At 33.4% G+C, this 22,809-nt stretch overlaps 1 protein-coding gene and 1 non-coding gene across 3 annotated transcripts in view; both read right to left on the minus strand.

Annotated features, from left to right (window-relative positions):
- Window positions 1-22,809, minus strand: part of CADM2 (cell adhesion molecule 2) — a 1,080,890-nt gene that overhangs the window by 416,731 nt on the left and 641,350 nt on the right. The gene's annotated exons all lie outside the window — the stretch shown is intronic.
- Window positions 14,000-14,056, minus strand: MIR7183 (microRNA mir-7183). The gene has a single exon (NR_128366.1). It is a non-coding gene; the product is annotated as a microRNA mir-7183 (primary transcript).

The raw sequence follows: 22,809 nt of genomic DNA on the forward strand, positions 1-22,809 counted from the left end.
GAAGGAATATTTAGACAAAATATTTTAATGGAAGTTTACTTTATTGTTACTATTCTAAAGAGTGATGCAGACATTTTTCGGAGCCTCTTAACTAATGCTAATGAAAGCTATTTAACTAAAATTCCTGCACACTGTTCAAAGAAAACTTCTCCAGCCTGATTCTGTAGTCTCTGCAAACTATTTGAAGGACCAGAGCCTTTAAGTATGACGGTTAAGTATTCATCCACAGTAATGGGTTTCAGTTCTCCCCTCAGTGATTGAAGCCACGCTACGCACTGATTTACTGTGCCAGCAGGCCATTTCAACTTCTCTTTCATGTTTATCTAACAGCTTTTTAGAAAAGAAAGGGGGAAAAATGTGGGATCATTAACAATAGAATCCACAGTGCTGAAAGATTTGGAAAAAATAAGAATATTCATAGTAATAATTACAGTTGCTGCAATTTACAGATTTTTGAGTTAATAATTGCTATTTTTCAACTACATGAGAAACCTTTTTGCTCTCAATAGTAACTGACAAAGTAATTACTGTTTTGTTGACAATATTTTTTAGGATATCAGGTATAATTATAACAATATATTAAAAATTAAATAATGGCATATAAATATCCACCTAGAAATAGCATTCATTACTTTCCAAGTGTGAGAAGACGTAACTCAGTCATGGATGCCTTTTTTTTGAGAAAAAGAAAGATAATTACCCTTCATGGGTGAGACATTTGATTTATCCCACTGAGATTCATTTCATTTCATTGTAAATTAAACTGTTCAATTCAACATTTTCAATACTACCTGGTACTGAAGGGACTTCAGTGATGACTAAGAACAAGTTGATAGATAAGCTATATTCATATTAAATAGGATGTTTGTAATTATTGAGCTGTCACTTTTATATCATTTAATCATTTCCCTTTCTTATGACCTTTCATTTAACTAGAAAGCACACTGCAATTTCAAATCTCCAAAGAATACCGTGTATACAATAATACTTCATTATGCAGTTTTTGTTCCAAATCTATTATCAGTAAATTACTAATGTCTAAGTACCTGTTAAAAATCTGAAAAATATTCATTCTTACTAAAACAAAATAATATGCATACATTTAAAATTATCATCTTGCCTTATGATTTTAAAATATTTACATAATTTCAAACAATATTGCTTTATACATGATTTTCCAAAATTAATGACAATCAAGTTTGATAGATATAAAAACAGTGTCAAGAGATCTCAGTTTATACTGTTTTAAACATATGTATTGGCAGCAATATACACAAAAATAGTTTTAAAATCAATGCTTTATTTTTAATGAGAGAAAAGCAGGGAGAAACTTTGTTTTGATATTTATCACAGTACCAAACTACATTATATACAGCCTCTACACCCTAGCACAGAATAAAAATTTGTTACTCATGTAAAGTTAAAGATCATTATAGGCACCTTCCCCAATCTGTAAGTTGTCTTCATTTCCACCCTCTTTTGAGCACTGCCAATTGATATTATGTATAGTAATATACTTTCAGAAGAGTGACATCCTTGCTGAGGTATGCATTTAGACTGCTCCCTTATACAAGTTGAAAGAGTGCATAAGTACTTTTTTCAATAAATCTGCATGATTATGGAATGCAATAGAAACAAATTATTCCTTTGAATAAAACTATTTATTATAAAGATGACTGTTTAATATGTGTTTACCTAATAGCATGTATCCTTACAGATTTGGTTTAAGGTAACTTTTCCTTTTTTTCCTTTCTCATCAAAAATCATGAATAAGATAGCCTTTAAAAACAAAAGTAGTCTAAGGTATTTTAAATGGCAAAACAAAAATAAATGTTTAATATAATACTAGAGGAAATAATATGCAAAAAGTTAACACTAAATTCTTGCAAAATTATTTAAGTCAGACTAAGAATTTGGGTCTGAGTTTTCAGTTAGCCAAAAATTAAAAAAATGTGTATGATACATCATCATCATTATCAAAACTATTCATCAGCATTTTCACAAGTCACAGGGGTAGTATTAGCTATCTTACATGGTCAGTGTTTTTTCATTATTTATCCTTCAGATACATTTTGTGAGGAGAGTAATATGTCTGTTTTATAGATGAGGAACCGAAGCTTAGTTAGGCTAGAAAGTTGTCCAAGATGGAGATGGTATGGAGATCCACATCTATCTCTCATGACACTCAATCATCTTGCCTTCAATCTACTGTATGGACTTAAAATGAATTAAATATCCATGATCTGCTGATTTCATATTGCACGCTTGTATCAAAACATCTCATGTACCCCATAAATATATACATCTACTAAATACACACAATAAATTTTAAAAATTATTAAATAATTAAAAATAAAGTAAATATCATTCTTAAGACAGAAGCATTTTTCCAGGTGATCTTCAAAGCTGGGAATAATGTGAATGAAGTAGGAGACTACACCTTCTAAAAATTCCTAAAATAAATGTAAAGACTAGTTTGTATGATCTCTTTTGATGTGTTCCTCCAAACAAGGCAGGGGTATAAAAATGAGTTTCTGTAATTCCAGCACTTTGGGAGGCCGAGGTGGGTGGATCACAAGGTCAGGAGTTTGAGACCAGCTTGACCAACATGGTGAAACCCCGCTTCTACAAAAATACAAAACTTAGCCGGGTGTGGTTGTGTGTGCCTGTAATCCCAGCTACTCAGGAGGCTGAGGCAGGATAATCGCTTGAACCTGGGAGTTGGGGGTTGCAGTGAGTTAAGACTGAACCACTGCACTCCAGCCTGGGCGACAGAGCAGGACTCCGTCTCAAAAAAAATTTAAAAGAGTTTCTATAAAAGCATTTAGGATGGAGTTTTATGTACCAGGTGAACAACTGTCAAATTATCTGGCTAGATATTATGCTAACATTAAGAATCTGAATTTTTAAAAATAACTGAGTTATTGACCAAAAAATGTCAAAAAGAGGAAAGTAACTTCTCAGTTAAATTACCATGAAGATCTGTTACAAAATGTTTCTCTATATGGTTATATGAATTAATTAGCCTACTGTTTAATGTTTTCAAATATGCCGATTAAATATTTTAAAATTACTCAAAATATGACTATTTTGATTTTAAAGTATTTGACCTTAAGACAACATTTCTGACAATCATCAATTACTCATTCAAAGCCACTCTTTTAAGTAGCAAGGAAAACCAGTATCAAAATAAAGCAATATCCTTAAAATATTTTTTCTCACAGAGATTTCTAAATGATCCACAATAATTCCATAATTACTTGTCTTGGAATAAAAAAGTGATACTACAATGAAATCTTCAACTATTAGATCTCTGAACTATTCATAAAATAAAATATTCTTGAAATAGCTATTTAAAAGATAACTATTAACGGAAATGTCATCTAATAAATTTACTCAGTGGTCAATGTTATTTGAATTAACATTTGGGTTTATATATCAAAATTCTCTATAGTTTAGGGAAAGACAGAAGAAGTTTCTATAAAACAAGAAATTCAACATAAGAAGAATGTGGTGTCTGTCCACTTATGACATTTGCTCTCTGATTTCCTGCTGTCTTATCTCAGCTAAGTATCTTTCATTCACTCTCAGCTCTGGATCTCACACTTACATTGTTTGCCTCCATCATTCCATTTGGGCTCCTAGAATCTGCATCTTTTATATCTGGAAAGAGAAAACTAACTAATATTTCTGCTGACCCTCAAAGTTCAAAATGACACCTTTTATTAAATGAAATGTATCAAGAATCTTTAGTAAACATATTTAAAGTGAAATGTCATAGAACATATAACTTAAAATGGTTTAATTAACCCTATACATTTGAAAAAGCACACGCCTTCAATATAAACAAGATGAATATCAAATGCCATCGGATTAATACCATCTAGACATTTAGAAAATGAGTAATGTTGCTAAAAGTTGAGAAAGAGAACTCACATGTAGCTAACGTGTACACTTAAAATAAATAGAATGCCTTGAAACTAGTGCTGTTAAGTGACGTTTTGCCCACAGTTCTTCCTTCAGTTCCAGCCCATGTTACTGCTTCTTTGTCCTTGGAGTAGACCTTACTGGCCAACTGATATCTTCTTATCAGTGGGCTTATCAGAAAGCTTAAATGTGCTTACATAATTTGCCTTGGCCTCTCCCACTCCTGATACTCACCTATTGAAAGAGCTTGCTCCCAAGAATGAGATACATGTGGACAAACGTAATCCCAAACCATAGCCTAAAGCCCATCCCATCTGAGTACAGAAAAAAACAAACAGACAAAAAATTTGCGGACACTTCAATGAGAAAAGAACGTGTGTTGTTGCAGATTTGGCATTGTTTATAACATATTACTGTTGAAATAGCTGGCCAACAGTGGTGACAAATAAGTTGAGATACTTAAAATGCAGTGGGTAAGGGGTAGGGGGGCTGCGATATTAAAATTAAATTAACCATGATAAGTATGCAAGTTTGATTATTGAAAAGTAATAAAGTCCATAGTTTCAGGCCAAAAGTTGTTGAAGGGGAAAAGATGGTTAAGAAAAGTCTTCAGAGGAAGAATCAACTCTGAGGATCTGCTAACAGATCTTGTAGAAAATTCGTATGTTAACTTTGTGTAGAGTAAATGAAAAGGACGCAAGAGGAAAGAAACACTTGATACAAACAAATCTAAATGAATTAAACTACTATCACAAGTTCATTAATAGCAGTAGATTCTTCTCACATCCTATTCTTAGAATGTATCTTAGATTTACAGCATTTTTTAGTTTGGATATTCAGTTTGAAAAATAAATTTGAAAAATTAGTGTAGTGTAGAAAACAAGATTAGAATTTTAAGTGGAATTTTATATTTCATGAGGAAACATTCGATAGAAGCTTTGTATTCAAAGACAGAATAATATTGTCTTGCTGACATATCAAGCTATAGCTATGCCACTCCCCCTTCTAGAAAAAAACAAACCCCCAAATCACCATTTGTGGTGGTAGTGAAGGCATCTATCTATACAATGTATTTGTAAGAATCTATAGTTTCTATCCATATGTAACCTTATGACAATAGACTATCCACATAAGGTAAGCAATTGTTTGCATTTTTAGTATTCTAAACTTACAGCTTTTTGTGTATACACATTTTCATTTGCCAATTTTAAAATTAAATATATACTTTTATTTTGTAAAACTAAACTAACGCTTGGAGAAAACATAAGCAATGGAATTCAAATGGGGAATTATTTTATGCTCTTGTTGTGTGGTGTTTACTCACTTTTCTCCTTGTTATCTACAAAACGTGAAAATGCCAAGCTAGGCACTGCACATCAGTCTGACAACTTGTCATCATGCTCAGACCAGTGCTGGTTTTGTGATTGCTTGATGTGTCAAGAGTTGTGCTGGATTAAAACAAAATCTGAAAACCGTGTGTTCATTATCCAAATGACAGAATTTTCTCAGACTTCCAAGGAAAAGAAAAATAAAGAGTTGAAACAGTAGCATTCATTAGAAATGAGCTTCTGTTCAGAATAAACTTGAGTCTCTTTTATTACTGGTTTTCACTGTTAAAAAACAGAGCAGAGTAATTGCATTGAACTAAGAAATAATGTATAAAGACATAATTACATTTCAAGTATAAATTATTTTCTATTATGTGTACTAGGCAAAATAAATTTAGTAAGAATTTAACTCAAATTTTCAAAGTTAATTATTGCTTTTAGCAGATCAAATACTTACAAATTACTAACATACGAATATGATGTGTCTGTAGAATTATTCTTTATTTTCTTAAAAAATGTTTCTTTCATGAACAGATATTATTGTCTTTTATTTAAAAAACAACTCAGAAAATTTGAAAGCAGCTTCTATACACTGGTTTGTATAACATCTCTGAAGCAAAATTCATTATCTTACAGTTATGTTGCTTTTTTAATACCTGATGTTAAGACGTAGTTTTTGATCCTCTGGAAAATACTAGTCATATATTCAGTTTCATTACAATGTAACTAGAAAATAATTGTATGTCTTTGTTAGAACAGAGGTCACTTTTTTGCATTGGTATATGACTATAGTTCCATTGTAAGGGGATGTCTCCCATTATTGAAGAATATTATCTTTAAAAAATTCTTGAGCTTTATTTTCTGTTTAAACAAATAACAATAATAAAGGACAACTTAATTAAAAGTGAAAGTCATGGGGAACAGGATTCCACCTCAAAATAACTTTTTAACAACCAGAACTAATCCCCAAAAATTGTCTGTCATATAAAGTGGTATCTTTTCAAGTTTTAGAGATACTTGACTAAAGTTAGAGACTATTCCACCAGTGCTGTCACATAAAAACATGGCAGCATTGGGAAGAGGTAGGACTAGACAAACTGTATGACCTTTAAAATTTTTAATTGTGTGACCTCAGAACTATTGCTTTGTGTCACATATCAGATAATTTCAAATAATTATTTAAAAGATGTTTTAAGGATTGCACATGTCTAAAATAAAAAAAATTAATTTTAGAAATATTTTATGTTTGATGCTTTTATAAAAATACTGTCTATAACTAAGAGAATGAACTATTACTAGCAAAATAAAGAATCACTACAATTTTCTTTTTATAATGGAAATTCATTAACTTACAGTTATGTTGCTTTTTATATGTTCCACTTTATAATGGAAATTATGGATGTTATTTACAAATTTTTCATAAATTTTAAGTTGTTTTATTTAGAACAGTTCCAACATTGGATCTATCTACCTGTCATCATCTGTATACATAAATGTACATTTGTATGTATGTGTGTTTATTGGTTGCTCTAATAATTTTATATAGAATACTATTATTTTATGCTACATTTTATAATACACATTTCCACAGTGAAATATAAGCCAAATAACAAAGCTGTTTTATTTGATTAAATTGACTATTTTAGGTTCTGTGTTTTAAACAGTAAATGACAAAGATACTTCTACGTGTTCATTCTACTATCATCTCGTTAGCTTTAATTCCTTTCCATGTGAATACATCCCTCTGGTACCCAAGGACTTGACCAAAGAGAGAATATTGGGCAATTGGGCATGAATCAATGCTGCTTGCAAATACCTTACAGCTTTGGCATCATATTCATGGTGTCTCTTCACATGTTTGAGCATAACTATCACTTTTATGAAAAGACATTTCATCACGCTTTGTATTTGGTTTGTATAACTGTAAAACAATTTTTATCAGTTGATGAGTTGGATTGTGTTTTTCTCCTTAGAACTTCCGACAGTCTGGGATTTTGGAGATTTAAGTACAAATTCTCTTTGCTCTTATATAAGCAATGTTGATTTTGAGTTATGCACTGGCATGCATTGAGAAGAAGGAAATAATGATGGTGGAATTCTTTCTCAAAGATAAAATGCCTAAACCCACTATCTAAACCTCTTTCTTCTGTGGGATAAAGAGAATTTTAAGAGTCTCCTCTTGGTTATAAAATAACGAATTTCTAAAAAGGGAGAGGCAAGGAATGATAGTGATTTTCAGAAAATCTTAATCCTCACAAGTCCTTTGGTACTAACTATTAAAATAACACTAATTGGTCAGATTCAGATAAGCCACGTATTTCCATCACAGAGCTTATAATCAAAAGACCCAAGCTGAATTCAACATATGATAGCAAGTGGAAGGTGATGTATCTCACGGATTTGCAGTGATCTCCACAGACCAGAGGATATTTTGAGTGAAAGGACAAGAATCCTGGGAAGTGAGGATGACACTATAGTTGATTAGAAATAATTATTTTTTTCCTTCTTTTCTCCTTTCATTCTGTCTCCCCATTTCCTTTTTTTCTCTTTTTGACTGTTTGAAGTTCAATTGGATCTTTTTTTAATTAAGAAAATCAGTTTCCAGTGAAAAAATATCAATAAATCTAATCATTGGTGATACTTTTTTCTGCTAATTTAAAGAAACATGCTGTCTGAAATGATGATTGTATGTTCATCTACTGACTGTCAATCCTCATGATGTCTGAGGAGTTCACAGTTATACTGTCCAAAATTTTAATACCCTGTCTGCTTTCCCACTGTGCCCTGCATGTAACTCCAGTATAAGATTCACAATTACATAATTGTGTTTGAATTTCTGGGTGTTTTTTTTTTTTTTTAATTTTGAGATGGAGTCTCATTCTGTTGCCCAGGCTGGAGTGCAGTGGCTGACCTCGGCTCCCTGCAACCTATGCCTCCCGGGTTCAAGGGACTCTTTTGCCTCAACCTCCTGAGTAGTTGGGATTACAGGTGCCCCCCATCACGCCCAGCTAATTTTTTTTTTTTTTTTTTTGTATTTTTAGTAGAGACAGAGTTTCACCAGGTTGGCCAGGCTGGTTTCAAACTCCTGACCTCAAGTGATCCTCCTGCCTCAGCCTCCCAAAGTGCTAGGATTACAGGTGGGAGCCACCGTGCCCGGCCTTGGTGTAGTATTTTTATTTCCCTATTCTAGAAGCTTTTATAGGACTAATATGTGTGTGTGTGTGTGTGTGTGTGTGTGTGTGTTTCCATTTACAATTCAGCATGGTAAATTGTAAATACACTACTATTCCGTTAACTTTTGTTCTGTCATTATTTCTTGAATTAGAAGCAGATATATGTGTGAGAAAATAAAAGTGGATAGTCTTTTTAAGCATTTACAATGTGTCGGGCACTTGTATAACACTATTACGATCATCATCTTACCAAACAAGAAATTAAGACGGAGATAATTTAAATACATTACCTAAAATTAACAATGTAAAAATGGATTTGAACTCAGTCAAAATGACTGGGTTGCAGGATCCTAACCACTGTTTTTGCATTGGTATATGGCAATAGCTCTAAACAGGTATAAACCAATGAGTGACCAGGATTCACACCACACAGAAAATGGCAACAGACAGTTTCAATGTGGAGTAAAAAGGCAAATCTGAATATAATAGTGAATTGTCTCTATTAGAGGACACCAATACTCTCCCAGTTGCTTAGCAAGTGCAATTCTCTACCTGAATCTTTATTTTAAAGTAAGAAAAAAACCTGGGAAAATAGCATAGAAAATAGAAAGTCCTGCATTTTGCTTATTTCTTTATTTTATTTTATTTTATTTTATGAGACAGAGTCTCGCTCTGTCACCCAGGCTGGAGTGCAGTGGCCCTATCTCAGCTCACTGAAACGTCCGCCTCCCGGGTTCATGCAATTCACTGCCTCAGCCTCCTGAATAGCTAGGATTCCAGGAATGCACCACCATGCCTGACTGATTTTTGTATTTTTAGTAGAGAGGGGGTTTCACTGTCTTGGCCAGGCTGGTGTGGAACTCTTGACCTCAAGTGATCCGTCCGCCTCGGCCTCCCAAAGTGATGGTATTACAGGCGTGAGTACTGTGCCCCCCCCCCCAAATTGTTTTAAAGCAACTAGCCCAAATAGCACTCTCTTAACTAAAGAACCTATCTCCAGTGAGAAACAAGAACAAAGGGCATGGTATTTGCTGTTTTCCCTCACCCCCCTGGGGTTTTATTAAACATGTTTTTTAAAGATGAATTCTTATTTTTCTCAGTAATAGTTAGAAATATAAATGCATGGGCCAGCCAGGAGATCGAGACCATCCTGGCCAAAACGGTGAAATCCTGTCTCTACTAAAAATACAAAAAATTAGCCAGGCGTGGTGGCGGCGCCTGTGGTCCCAGCTACTTGGGAGGCTGAGGCAGGAGAATGGCGGGAAGCCGGGAGGCGGAGCTTGCAGTGAGCCAAGATGGCGCCACTCACTCCAGCCTGGGCAACAGAGCTAGACTCCGCCTCAAAACAAAACAAAACAAAAAAACAGAAAAGAAATATAGGGGCTGGGCGCGGTGGCTCAAGCCTGTAATCCCAGCACTTTGGGAGGCCAAGACGGGCAGATCACGAGGTCAGGAGATCAAGACCATCCTGGCTAACACGGTGAAACCCCGTCTCTACTAAAAAATACAAAAACATTAGCCGGGCGAGGTGGCGGCGCCTGTAGTCCCAGCTACTCCGGAGGCTGAGGCAGGAGAATGTCGGGAACCCGGGAGGCGGAGCTTGCAGTGAGTTGAGATCCGGCCACTGCCCTCCAGTCCGGGCGACAGAGCGAGACTCCGTCTCAAAAAAAAAAAAAAAGAAATATAGGTGCGGGAGCTTTATTCCTGTAATCAACTGGTGCAAAACGCTGAAACACTGATATCAAAGAGTTTAGATATTTCAATTTCAATTAGGTTTTACTTTCTGATTTTTTATAGTTTTCCCTATTTTCTATGGTACGTATACTCTATATTCAGTGATCTTATGTGACAACTATTAACAGTTAGAAAATGTTTGAGTGTTATTTATGAAATTTTTAAAATTTATATTTCAACTTTTCATTTACTTAAACATTTATATATAATTTAACTATTTTACTATTTTTACTGAGATCATGTTAATATTAACATGTTAATATTAATTGTTAAAAGGCAATCTGGAAATATACATTCAAAATTAACTATTATGTTATAAGAAAATATAAGAACACAAATATGTGTATTTATGCACACTTCTGGGTCCAACAGCTGTTTATAATCCCAACATCAAGAGCAGCAGTGGTAGTTTAGGGCCAAAATGGAAGTTTCCACTAAAGTCTGGGAGAAAACAGAGCTATGTCACAGAATTCTTCGCATGGAGGGATTTGCAAAACTTTGGAATCACCAAAGTTATACAAAAAGCAAGTATGCTAGTAACATATAACACGTCAAGGTGTTAAAATATCCACACTAATTGAAATTTTAACATGTGGTAAGCAATTTGGGAGATTGATTATTTGTGGGGGGAGAAATAGTTGGAACAAAGAATATCCTCTTTCACAGAAAAAAATAATTATTTAAATTCCTGGATTATTATTTTCCAAATATTGGCAATAAGTAAGCATCAATTCAGTCATACATGGAGATAACAAATAGACACTATTGTCACACATTTCGATCAGGAGATTTATATTTATGATAAAAATAAAAATATAAATAAATTATACACACAAAATATAGAAAGAATAGTATATCTGTGTAATTAATAGTATAATATGTGTATTATACTCACTCCTTACATACGGAGAGAGAGGCACACAAATACATATCAAGGTAAAGAATTTCGTAGGTGAGCCAAGCCTTTGAACTGGGATTATCCTTTGGAAATGACTGATTAGAACCAAGAATGGAAGGTACCATGGTGGTTAAGAGAATTAAGCAACAGTACAAAAAATAGAATCGAAGAAGAGTACAAAAATACTAAATATTTACCTTGATAGATAAGCGAAAACAAATATCTTCTATCTTTTGTTTCTGTTTTGTTACTTACTTTAACGACTGTTAGCTACAATGTAACTGAATAATGGAAGCTGCAAAGGCCAATTTGTCTCCCCTATCCTATCTCGTCTTGGGCTGTTCCACGTCATCTTATTCCTATATTGTGATTCCCGATATCTTTTATTGGGGGAAAAAAGGTACCTCTGATTGGTTATTCTGATCCTGGGATATCTCAAAATTCCAGTTTTGAGGCTATAAGAAACGTTAAATTGTCTCTTAATTTAGCTGCTATGTAATTATTTTTCATAAAGCCTTTTTAAAATTTTGTTTTCAATTTAAGTTACTTTACGTTATTTTTTACAAAATAATTCCTAAATTTTTAAGACACTTTCCTCCTACAGAAAAGAATGGTTGTATGTTTAAAATATCAAGTAATTGTTCCACAGATTCATCAATGAAGCGACTTTGTACAATGGAGATGAACAGTCAAAAATAGAGCAAGAACGTTTCTTCTATTATTTTTTGAAAAAGGTTAGTCATCTTCCTTTGCTTTCATTATAATATGTAACATTCTAATGCATTTCAATGTTTCTGGTTTTAGATCTTTATCTCTTTCTGTGAAATTGTGAAATATATATTTGGTTTTCAACCCCATTTCCTGGCATACAGGCCCTAAAATCCTCAGAATCTCCAAAGAGATGACTTTTTTATGCTAATGACTGGTGATTGGCAGCCCCTTGGTAGCTTCAGGATGGGAACTGGTCACGAGGAAGACCAAGGTATGATTAGAGAGTTGGGACTTTCAGCCGCACGCCCCAAACTGAGGAAGGGAGGCAGACTGAAGATTAAGCTCATCAACAACAGCCAATAATTTAATCAATCATGCCTACATAATGAAGCTTCCATAAAAATCCAAAAGGACTGGGTTCAGAGAGCTTCTGGATGAACACATGGAGGCTTGCAAGAAGGTTAGCAAAACTCATCCAAGTGCAGGGGACGGTGGGCTACTCCAACTCCATAGGGACAGTAGCTCTTGTAGTGCCCCTCCGGACCTCACCCTGTGTATTGCCTTATCTGGCTGTTTATTCGTATGCTTTAACGTATCTTTGTAATAAACTGGTAATCATAAGTAACTGTTTCCCTGAGTTCTGTGAGTTGCTTTAGCAAATACATCAAACTGAAAGGTAGGGTTGTGGGAACCTCAACTTGAGTACAGTTGGTCAGAAATTCCCACGGTCCAGACTCGTGAGTGCTGTCGGAAGGAGTGGGGAGACCTGGGGACTGATCTTCAACCTATGGAATCTGACATCATCTTCAGGTAGATAGTGAGGGAATTGAATGAGAGGACACCAGTTGCCGTCCACGGAAGAACTGATGGCTTGTTTTTTGGTGCAGAGAAATTCCCCACATTTTTCACAGAAATCTTCTGTGTTGATCACTGTATGAGAGCAGAGGAAAAACACATCGAGTGTGCTTTTGCCACACAGACTTTTCTTTATAATTGGTTACTCCATTACCAAGCTAAATGTATCTGGACTTTGTTTTTTAGCCAACTTTGTTGTTAGCATCTCCGCTTTCTTCTTTTATATGATTCAGTCTTTCACAATAATGAATAGAATGACAGGTTCCCCTCTTTGTATACAATGGCATAGTCAAGACTCCTCTTATGATACATATTTACATTCAATAATACATTTCAAAAATCTGTTTCAATCATATTAAATTAAAGTCTTATTAAAATGACAGATATATAAACTTGCTATACTTTATCATTGGGAACTTAAATTATCAAATTATGTTGTTTTGAGGCAGTGTTGTTCAGTGGGAATATCCACTGGGTTTTGGGTTATATAGACATGGATTCTCTCATTTGTTATATGTTATACTTTGTGTCTGCATCTGTAGAGCAGGGAGAATAGTATCAATTAACTAAGAATTAATTACATAAAAATCACCTGAAACAATAACAAAATATTCTAAATCATCGAATTTAAAGTAAAATTTCATGATTATAACCATTCAATTTAACCAGAGAGAAATATCTTTGTAGACGTTACACATATTTGAATAGCTTTATTTAACATTGAAATTCTCTTTCAGTGTTCTTTTGAATGTTATTTATATATATGTAAATTATATTTTATGTTATGCTTAATATTGTACTTAGAAAACTCAGAATAAATTTGGTAATTGGGATATTAAGAATGTGACTATGTTGATAAATTTAGTTTAAAAGATAGGAGCTTGTTTGTGTAAACAGTTTTTATCCTAGTACTGATCCAGTATATCAGCTCTTGGTTTATATTAGATGATTGTCAAATTTCACATTTTTTCATATTTTTTAAGTGAGGATTAATTCAGTAATAAATGCGCAACAATCACAGCTTACCTCAAGGCTCTTTCAATTCAGCATAACTTTACAAAGTCAACTGTGCTCATCAGTTCTTACTAGACTGTCTTACCCAGAGTGCAAGCTCAGAGCCATCTCCTTCAACACATTATACTTTATGGGCGAATTTCTTGCAACCTCTGGAGTCAATAATTTTCTTGAAATTGTTATTCAGAGTATAGTCTCTTTTTACAAGATCTGAAATGAAATGGATAGCAACCCAACTCATATTTTATGCTCTATAAAAGTATAAATTACCTGAAGACCATCTTCCTAGCATGTGACTACCTGTGAATATTAAGGACTTTTAGAATCTGTGATATCTTCAGATCTATAGGACAGCATCATGTGTATTGGTAATGCAAATGCCAATTTGCATACATGTCATTTGCAATACCAATTCACATGATACTACCCTGAGTTTAAAGGATTATCTTAGCCAAGAAAAGTGTCATCATTATTCCTGTCCCTTTTAATAAAACAATAAGAAAAGAAAAACAAATGAAAGGAAAGAAAATAAATGTATGTGGTTAGGAATACAAATAGAGTCAATAAGTATTTACAATACCTAGAATCAATCTGATTTCATTTTGCCTCACTGAGATTATTTTGTTTGGTTTGAATAATTTTTGTTTTAAACCCATGTTGGATATCTGAGGACCACTGAAATTCCACAATACGGAAATCAACGGGCTAGACAGATTATAAAGGTTGACAAAGTCACGAAGATTCACTGAAACATTGAAAGATTTTCTAGAAAATATTAACCCTGGAAAACTGAGAACCATCTTCCTTCCTTCCTTCCTTCCTTCCTTCCTTCCTTCCTTCCTTCCTTCCTTCGTTCCTTCTTTCCTTCCTTCCTTCCTTCCTTCCTTCCTTCCTTCTTTCCTTCCTTCCTTCCTTCCTTCCTTCCTTCCTTCTTTCCTTCCTTCCTTCCTTCCTTCCTTCTTTCCTTCCTTCCTTTCTTCCTTCTTTCCTTCCTTTCTCCTTCCTTCCTTCCTTCCTCCTTCCCTCCCTCCCTCCCTCCCTCCCTCCCTCCCTCCCTCCCTCCCTCCCTTCCTTCCTTCCTTCCTTCCTTCCTTCCTTCCTTCCTTCCTTCCTTCCTTCCTTCCCTTCTCTCTCTCTCTCTCTCTTTCTCTCTCTCATATTTAAGAGGAATATCCGTAGGCACAAAGACATCTAGGTCAAAGAATAAACAAATAGCAAATACGAAATTAGAAATAAATAAAGAGTATGGAAATATAAAATAACACATACTAACAGGTAGATGGATATACACATGCACATTCAGTTTTACATTTTACCAGCAATAGGGAATAGGTAAAGCAATGCTATACACTTCATTTAGCTAAAAGATAGCTATATCAAAGGCTACAAGTGGCTCTGACTGTATTTTAGAATGAAATTAGTTGTTGTAACATTTTGTGAAAAGACACTAAGTTCACCTAGAAATAAAAGGGCCTGTTACACACTGTCTGAATATGTCAACACAATAACAGCAAACAAACCAAAAAGTGAAGTAGGAATGTAGCTACAAATCCACACAAATTTTCAACATCTGGATACTTTAGAGGCTCCTAAAGTCCACACTTCTTTTACATGCATGTGTGTAGGACGTTGGAATTATATAGATACAGGGGCCAAAGTAAGAGATAATGAGCAAGTCACTAGTGCATCCCACAATTCCTGAAAATTGTTGGCATTAACAGTCACTAAAATTAATGAGGTAAAGAGTACACAAATGTACAAAGACGGCATTTTTAAGTGATGGGGGAGAATATAATCAAAACAATAATGTTTTATCTTGTTTCATTTATTTGGCAGACCCACTTGGATTACTTAAGGACTACCTACATTCTTTTTAAACCCATTGTATTAATTTTTTAACTGAAACATCATAATTATTTTTCTCTGCAAATGAAATTTACCTATTTTAACTACTATATATATGTGTATATATATATTCACTACAAAACTATATACTAACTATAAAATATCAGAATAAGGAGATATATAAACTAAAAGGTCTTCTGTAATACTATTTAAAGAGGATTACTAATATTTGTGGTTACTTTTCAGACATTTTTAATGCACAAGTATGCTTCTATTAAAAAATTGAATCATCAAACACACACTTTTAGACCTGTGTCTTTATCAAACAGTGTATGGTGAATATATCTTCATACCAATACACTTGGATTTACTAATCTTTTTATTGTATGTGTATTATTATCTTTATATTTTAGTTGTTTTCAACACTGGTTAATATAAATAATTTTGCAATGAACATTTTTACAAGTACATCACTCAGCTACATAAATACAAATTTTACTAATAGTAAGAAAATACATTAAAGTAATGAACATTTATTTATTACATGCTCTGTGAACATAAAACTACCGTTGTGTCATTTTAGATACAGAAAAACTGATTCTTAGAGAATTTATAAAACTTGTCTAAGTCCTCATTGCTTGGAAGTATTTGAAACCTAGCATGTCAGACTTCAGAGACTTATCACTTAAATACTGTGTTATTAATTTTCTAATATTAATAAAAATGCATTATATTAACACGATTTTTTTAAATCTTCCAAATTTTCTTCTTATAGTCGCTAGTTTTGAGTTAGCTACCATTTCACATTTTCTCACTAATTTTAAAGATCCACAAAACAAGGTATAAAAATGAAATAAAAGTTATACTAGTTATTATTATAAAGTGTCATTCTCAAACCAAAAGAGAATCAAAATTCTGCCACTTGAACCCTGGTATTGTGATCATTAAAACTTAGAAGTTTTCCCATCACTCAAAGACCTCTCTTTAATATTCAGGTGTCTATGAACCTGAGAGTCCTTTATGAAAACCTGGATGCTGTGTTTTTGAAAAGTGCTGTGTTTTTGCAGTGAATTGGTTCCTTTCAGAATCAAAGGCATAATGGGTGGAAAATACCCCACATATGAAAAAAATTTAATGTAACACATACAAGCAATTCCAATTTTTTACTCAATAACATTTCATTTATTAAAGCTGAAGGCTTTTATTTGTTAGGTTAATATATTGTGAATTTTAAACATCAAATCCTGTATCTATCTTTTCTTTTAAAATAAAAGTTTAGATAGATGTAATGGATAGCATATCCTTTGATTTCCCCACTGCTTAATATTCTCTTTGTATTCTCACATTCGATTTATCAATGTGTCTGCATACATTAGAAAAGAACTTTTCGCATCATGAATCCATGTAACTACCTTATTCCTGTGTGTGTTTACATCCTTTTTCTATTCAAACTGTGAAATTTGTCATTAAGCCACAACCAACCTGTGAAATCTGTCATTCCGTCTCTGTAATTTATAGCAAAAGACTCCATGATCAATTAGGAGTGTACTTAAACATGTAATCAACAGGCTAGGTGGTCACAGTGCAAATTAAGAATAAAAAAAGACTTGATTTCAATTTAATAAGTCAGTTATTTTACGGTAAATACACATAAATAGGTTACTAATATACTGATTTAACTATCATGGCAATAACAAAAATTTGCTGCCAACACAGCTATTTAAAAATTTTGGTTCCTATTTTATAGCTATTATGCTATAATAAATGTCCCTCATGACAAACATATTACTAAGTCAAATCAAATCATGACAAATTGTTTTCAGCTTACCAGAGTAATTTTTTCAGTATTTTTTCAAAAGTTTTAAAATTTGACATCATGGTATTTAAATCTTACATCTGCTAGTACATTTTGTAAACCTAACAGACTTAACTAATTTATTTTCAGTTCTATATTTAAGTAACTGCTAAGGTATGTATGAATGATTCCAAATGTACAAATATTACTAACTGTATTGGAGCATCACTTGTCAAATTTCCATTGTTAATAGTATCAGTAATAACTTTAACAATAAAATATAAATGCAACTATTTAAACACAATTTGTAATCCCTATTTTACAAGAAAATGGAATTAGAAATCCAGACACTATAATTTAGGAAATATTTCACTGTTTGCAATGCATGGAAATCTGTGGAAAGAACATTGTTAGCACAGTGCTAAGTATGGCTATGAGCTTACATAGGAATCACAATCTGTTAGTTGTTATTGTTACTAGAATTCTTATTCCTTGCATTGAAAAAGAGATATTTTCCCCAAAATATATGATAAGAAATAATTTTAAATCAATTTTGGTGTTTTAAAGTTATCAATATATACTGTTATTAGCTTCTTAAATGCAACATGTGAATCCATCTTAATTTCTTTGCTATACTTAATTCTATTTCCTATGGATATGCAGCTCCCTAACTATAACCTAAAGGTCTATCCACCTGCCCTTTCTGTCGTGGTTATTTGTGAATGACTAGGAATAAAACCTATTTCTTCTTCCTGGAGAAGTTAATTTTGGCCCCAGACTTAGGCCCTCTTCTCTACTCTTAACCTTTGCCTCCAATCCCGTCTTCTTATCGAGACATCGTTTGGCTCTTTACAAATGAAGATGCCACATCTTTCTGCTTCCTAATTTAGTACATGTGTCCCTCAACACACACACATTTTCTTCCCATTTCAGTGCTCCAATGTGTGCGTGCTTCAATGGCATTACCAAATCTCTTCATTCTCTGAAAAAAACATTATTCCTCTGTTGAGCTCATACTCATCTGCCAAGGTATAGTTCAGGGACAGCGGCTCTATGTTAAGCCTCCTACAACTCTTCACTCTTAGACAGAATTAATCGATCCCAACTTGTTTGTTCAGTAGCACTTTTAGATTATTGCTATATGTTTACGAGTTTATTAGCACCTGTTATTAACAGGTCTTTCCCTCCACTCTTTCTCATGAGTGCAACTTGAGGCAGGGGTGGTGTTATCTATTTACACATCACTTTTCACATTTTATTTTAAGATAGGTGCTCAACTAACCCAAGATAAATTGAAAATTTTGTAATATGCTGAGATATGCTATTAATAAATTATTGGCAATGTTCTAGAAGTTTGCCAAAATAATAATTTTACCATTAATGGAGGCATATTGCTAACATCAACAGCACTAGCATCATCAGAGATAAAAATGTATGTTTTCACAGAAAAAAAAAAAAAAAACCACTTGCAGCACACATGACTAATGATGAAACACTTTAATATTTAACTAAAGGAAATGATTTTTCCTATATTCAAATCATAAAATGCATGTTGAAAAGCATTGTGCATGAGACTTTTCTTAATCCTTGATATTTGTTATGATGACTCATAAACTTTGTGGTTCTATTCTTTATATTCTATTAGTTTCATATGGCAACAAATGAATTTTCAGATATACATGGTCAGTAGTGTCTGACAACTCCAAAGTGAGTTATGGTTTCAATCAATTTATCTGTCCTCCACTGACGTTACATCCTGACATTCAGAGAACAGAGTATATGATATTCTCTCAAGTTTCAACACTTATGAGGATGTGAGCTGTAAAAATAAAATGAAACAGTCTATATTAAGTTGTTCTGCTGAAAAATCAGATAAAAAGATATTCATAATCATTTTCAAAGTATAGACATTAATTATATTATAATTTTTGATATGTTACCTTAATAATCCTAAATTATGAATTTGAAAAAGAATTTAAAGGTGTACTTAACACATTTATTACAAGTTGCCAAATGCGTTTATTACAAGTTGCCATAATGAAGTGGTTAAGAGCACAGTCAGTACAGTGAAATTGAGTTTAATCTCAAATATATTTCTTACTATCTGTGTTTGCTTTGTGCTGATTCTGTAATATTATTATACCTTAGTTTCCATGCAATTCAAATACATATACAACATTTATGAGAGTGCCTGGTACATTGTAAGCACCCAAAATAGCTGCTATTGTTATTATTTAATTTATTCATTTTGAATACTGATCATTTTCACTCATTATCTGGGTTTGATTTTATTTTAATCAACTGTCTAGTGTCTCTATTAATATCAACTATTTTTTTTTTTTTTTTTTTTTTGAGACTGAGTCTGGCTCTGTCGCCCAGGCTGGAGTGCAGTGGCCGGATCTCAGCTCACTGCAAGCTCCGCCTCCCGGGTTTACGCCATTCTCCTGCCTCAGCCTCCCGAGTAGCTGGGACCACAGGCGCCCGCCACCTTGCCCGGCTAGTTTTTTGTAATTTTTAGTAGAGATGGGGTTTCACCGTGTTAGCCAGGATGGTCTCGATCTCCTGACCTCGTGATCCGCCCGTCTCAGCCTCCCAAAGTGCTGGGATTACAGGCTTGAGCCACCGCGCCCGGCAATATCAACTATTTAATATAAACTATTTTCGACACCATTAATTATTTAAAAGAATAATTTTTTTTTAAATAGCCAAATGAAACATTTTGTCAATTATATTAAAAAGCGTTAAGTATTCACAATGTATTAGATACTTTGAATTCAAACAACTACATCATGGGGACCACTATCATTTTACTATATTCAAAGATCTTTTGCACAAATATTGTTTCAGAAAGCTTTTATTTACTCTTCGAAGTCATTAAATTACAGAAAAATAGGTAATTATAAAATAGATAGATCCTTATGGTTCATTAGAGAGCCCGCTTTGAATCCTGTTTAAAACTATCAATAATTACTAAATAAAATATACATATAAACTCTACCATCATGAAATAATTAAATCAGATTTGGGGGACTAAACATGTCATAAATACAGCGGAAATATTATTTAACAAATGTGTATAGTTCTATTGTGGAGTTTTTTGGAAAAAAAAATGTCGTGGCTCTTTGCTATCACATATGCACAAAGAATATTCCTTCTTCGCCTATGATTACTGCATCTATTCTTTTGATTTTCATTCTAAAAATTAAATCCCCACTACTATAATCATCTTTTAAAACACATTATGATTATGAACTTAGAACCTCAGTTTTTACCAGCACTGCTGACTGAACTTTACAAACAGCAACAGCTAATAAAACACCTTGGATGTGTAAACATAGTCTTCAAGTATACCTGATTATAAAGTAGAATTGTGAATCTCCCCATTCTTTATTCAAAAGAAGTTATTTTAGCCTTAAAAGCAATTGGACCATTTGTGCTGCTATTCAAATTCCAGGCTGTAAATCTATACTGAAAGGCTTTTTAATTCAACACAGTTGACACATTTTTAAGAATCTATCCTGTAGCCATTCCTGTGCTAGTTTCCATAAGAATTTAGAATCCTCACCAGTAACACCACAAGAAGAAATAAAGCTATACAATGAGGAACATAAATTTACCCCAAAACACCAAGAGTTATGGTCTCAATCTATCATATACTGTATTTCCTGTGTTTCAAGTGAAGATATAAAGTCAAATACACTGTGGTATTATTTTACAGTTAATATAGGTCCAAGAATATTTTCTGAGCAATTACATGGACTAGACAAGTGAATGTCATGCCCCTAACACCTCTCAGAGTACAAGAACTCAAATGTCAGGGAATCATGCTTCACACTCAGGAGAATCTGGAGCAATTCCTGTATTTGGTACACCAGGAGAGGGCTTCTCTCACAAGCAGGTGACAAAATGGGAGATGTGCTAGTGTGGAGATGCAAAGCAGTATCTGAGAAACAGCTATTGAAAAAACAGGAAACTTGGAGAACAGAGTGACAATAAAAACAAAAAATTCAAGTAGATCAAAAACTTGTAAATATTTTAAATCCTAATTTAGATAAGTTGTTTGGAAAATATGGACTTGATTTGACTTGAATCTTATTTATTTTCAAACTTAGGCATGCTGAGAAAAATTGAAGCAAACCAAAAAAGCTTTTAAATATGTGCCTCTGCTGGGTTTTCTTTTCCCTCTCATTTGTGCCTTTCTTGTTTACTAGATTATTACTTACCCTAAAGTAACTTCAAATTAAATTTTACTACTAACAAAACAACAGGACAAGAGAAATCTTAGTGATAAGATAGAGTCTCAGTTAAGCTAGAGAGTATTCTACAGTGTATAATTAGTTTGATCAGCATAAAATAAGCCTTGAAGCCTCTTAAATAATAACCTACAACTGAATTACCTTGACTTTTTAAGCTGACATTGCTGGTAGGTTTGGCTGCTTTATCCCATGTATTTTACAATGCCATTCACTTGTATCTGTCTTGAATTAATAGAATTTAGCGATTGTAATTGACTTATTTATCACCACTGGAGTTTTAAAAGCCAGACAATATGGTTCTTAAAATGTCCCACAAAGTTTAAAGAAATAGAATGCAAACAAAAGTAAACCTTTTGCATTGTGATTATTAAATCTAATATTTCTGAGCTAAAAAAAAAAATCAGAACTGATGAAGAGTTATGTTTTTTACAAAAGCTACCCATAGCGACTTAATTAATAGGTGGCCCTGTTCAAGAGAATATTCCTTCAAGTCTGTGATATTAGTTGAAAATATAATACTTTACAACATAAGAGTTTATATGTATTTAAAGATTTAAATCTTATTTTTAAAATAAGGTTTCATTAGGCAACTAATAAATTAAGAAAATCTAAACTAAAATTAACTACTTAACACATAATTATATGCCCACACGGTTTGAAAATAGAATACTGACAAGTTAGTCACTTTAAGCTTCTCTCTACGTAGTGGCTAGGATAAATACTATATAACATTTTTTACTAATAATCTACTTATGAGGTAATGAATTGAGAAAGTATATGTTTCGAATAAATGCATATATATATTTTTAATTTCTAATTATTGGTCGGGTGTGGTGGCTCACGCCTGTAATCCCAGCACTTTGGGAGACCACAGCAGGCAGATCATGAGGTCAGGAGTTTGAGACTAGCCTGACCAATATGGTGAAACGCCATCTCTACTAAAAATACAAAAATTAGCCAGGCGTGGTTGCGGGAGCCTGTAGTCCCAGCTACTTGGGAGGCTGAGGCAGGAGAATTGCTTGAACCCAGGAGGTGGAGGTTACAGTGAGCTGAGATCATATCACTGCACTCCATCCTGGGCGACAGAGCAAGACTCTGCCTCTGAGGAAAAAAAAATATTTATTTTGAATATGCAGGTGTATATATTTGTAGGGGTATAAGTAATGCTGTGGTACAGACATATAATGTGTAATAATCAATTCAGGGTGATTGGAGAATCCATCACCTCAAGCGTTTTTCATTACTTTCTGTTAGGAACATTCTAATTCTGCTC

This window comes from Macaca mulatta, chromosome 2 (assembly GCF_049350105.2).
Source record: "Macaca mulatta isolate MMU2019108-1 chromosome 2, T2T-MMU8v2.0, whole genome shotgun sequence".
Lineage (NCBI taxonomy): Eukaryota > Metazoa > Chordata > Mammalia > Primates > Cercopithecidae > Macaca > Macaca mulatta.